A 2,572-nucleotide genomic window follows, 5' to 3' on the forward strand; every position below is an offset into this window, starting at 1 on the left:
AAAAAGTACTTTTGAATGAGATATTTGAAATTAAAAATTACACTAGATTTTCTCTTTTTTTTTTCACTTCTGTAATTTATTAAAATAAACAATATAGAAGTTTTCAAGGACTTTCGGCCCTCTTTCATTCTGCGTTTAGATTTTTTTTAAATTTCTTACATATTAATTTTCTCAGGATTCGAAAAAACATAATGTATATATTGCACTATTGCACAATATACATTGGCGCGAAATTTTGCGCCAACGCCATTAAATCTAAATTGAATTAATTGGGTGTTTTCTAAATTTGACTGCAGCAAATTCTTTTATAATATCTTTAAAGTCAATTTTATTGACGAGCTCTTGCTCGATTGTTAATATTACCAAACCAGATAATCTTTCCTGTACCATAGTACAGCTCAAATAATTTTGAAAATGATCTCTCACCAGAAGCAACAGACAACGGTAAAGTGAGGATGATTCTTCATGAAACAGTGATATTTGGTAAAGATGAAGTTAGATTATTTTCAAATATATATTGAAGAATATCAAGTGGATCTGATGAGTTAGGCAATTAAAGAAGTTATAAAGCTTTTATCTCGCTAAATAAATCAGTTGCATCAATCTTTACTTGAGCACTCTTTTGTTGAAGAGCAAGACAATGCTTTAAAATATCATGGTCACTTAATGTAAAAATATCACTGAAAAGCCAAAACCATTATCATAGTAAGACATTGTATCAAATCTACTATTTAATGAATTTGACCAATTATTCTAAAAAAAAATAACATTTTAAACGCGGTTTTTGGATCATAAAATCTATCTTTTCTATGTTCATAATCGAAAAATTTTGGTTTATATTTTCGTCTCACGATATTTAACGAAGGAAAACCTTGTTCATCAGCTGCCAGTTTTCCCGCTTGGGCAATTATTCCTCCAACAACATTTTCATATCCGTAATTTTTTTGGCCATTGACATGGTACAATTGATTTCACATTCAGATTATAGTGTAGTGTGTAGTGTGTGTGTTAAGTAAATGTCTTGTTACTTGAGTAAAGTGGACTTCATTGTCTTTACAAAGAGACGCTAATTGGATCCGAACGTCTGCACTCCCTTCACCTATCCCACAAGGATAAAAATTGTTTCTATTAACTGATTTTTAATAAAGAAACATTTTATACTCAGCTGGGATTCACAACTCAGAACCCTTGGATCCAAAGGTCGGCTCTCTTGCAATTGAGCCACACAGGGTCGGGATAACGGGCCTGCAAGTGATGCACTGCAGGCGGACGCCCCTATTTGGTGGGCGCCAAAATGAGCTTTTTGCTGCTGGTGTTATACAAAATACATAGGTACTTCAAAACGGTAGTTTATAAATAAATATAAAGGTACATATATTATTTTTATATTGCAATCTTTGCCTTTTTAGAACATGTATTATTTATCAAATTGGGTGTTTCTATTAAATTATTAAGAAATCTTTTTAACCCAAAATCCAACCTATCCTCCGTCAAAATTTATTCTCAAAATTTGAATTCCTCGTCTCAAAAAACGTCAATGCCAAATTTTTATGAAATTATTTTAATTTAAAAAATCCGCACGCAAATTTCAAATCTGGACAGAATATTACAACCCAACAAGTTTTGACCTGTAAACAATTTTTTACTATTTACGAATAAGTACTGCAAAATAAGTATTCAGATATTTAAAAAAATAGTAAATTATTAATACCAAATATAAAATAAGATTTTAATTATTTTTTCATTAATAACACAATATTTTTTTATTTTTGAAATTTTTCCAGACGCCCTGAAGGGCACTAAGGATTATGAGAAAGGAGAAGAAGAAATTTCTCCAGATGTTCGATAAAAATGTAAAATTAAAATTGTATAAAAATGAATATCTCGTTAAAATAAATATTTCTTATTTGCCGAACCTTCGGTTTGGCGCCCTTTTGGGGCTGCGCCCGCGTGCGTCGCACGCTCGGTTACGGGGGCCCTGACATCATAGACCCCCATTAATAGAAATTTCAGGGTTCTTCGATGACATCTCGAACCTTTTATATCCCTTTAAAAATCCTTCTTTTTTCATACCAATATATACGGAATACGACTGAAGCATATTCTTGAAAATTAGTTCTTACTGATATACTTTAAAAAGTTTTTAATGCCTGGGTTACACCTTATATATAGTTTTCTTGACAAGATCCATTAATTTATATTAAATTCCTTATATTCTTTAGCTCCAGCTATAGATAATGGCTTTGCTAATATTCTTTTAATTTATATTCGTTTAATTTTATTACTCACTTAAATTATAGTATGGTGCAATGTGTATTATTATTCCTTTTATCCGGTAATGCGATAATTACAAAAGCATAAAACATAATTTGACTAACATCCGTTCAAAAACAAAATAACAGCTTTCTGTCATATTTTCTGTATTAAATCTAATGGTGCGTAATAGTGATAGGTGTGTTCGCCTTCGAGCTTTATAAAAGGTAAATATAGCCGTGCCTTCTGTGTACATAACGTATATTTGCCACTGGTGTACTGCTTAATTAATTGCTTGTCTGTAAATTCCGCACCCAAA

This window comes from Diabrotica virgifera, chromosome 1 (genome assembly GCF_917563875.1).
Source record: "Diabrotica virgifera virgifera chromosome 1, PGI_DIABVI_V3a".
Taxonomy (NCBI): domain Eukaryota; kingdom Metazoa; phylum Arthropoda; class Insecta; order Coleoptera; family Chrysomelidae; genus Diabrotica; species Diabrotica virgifera.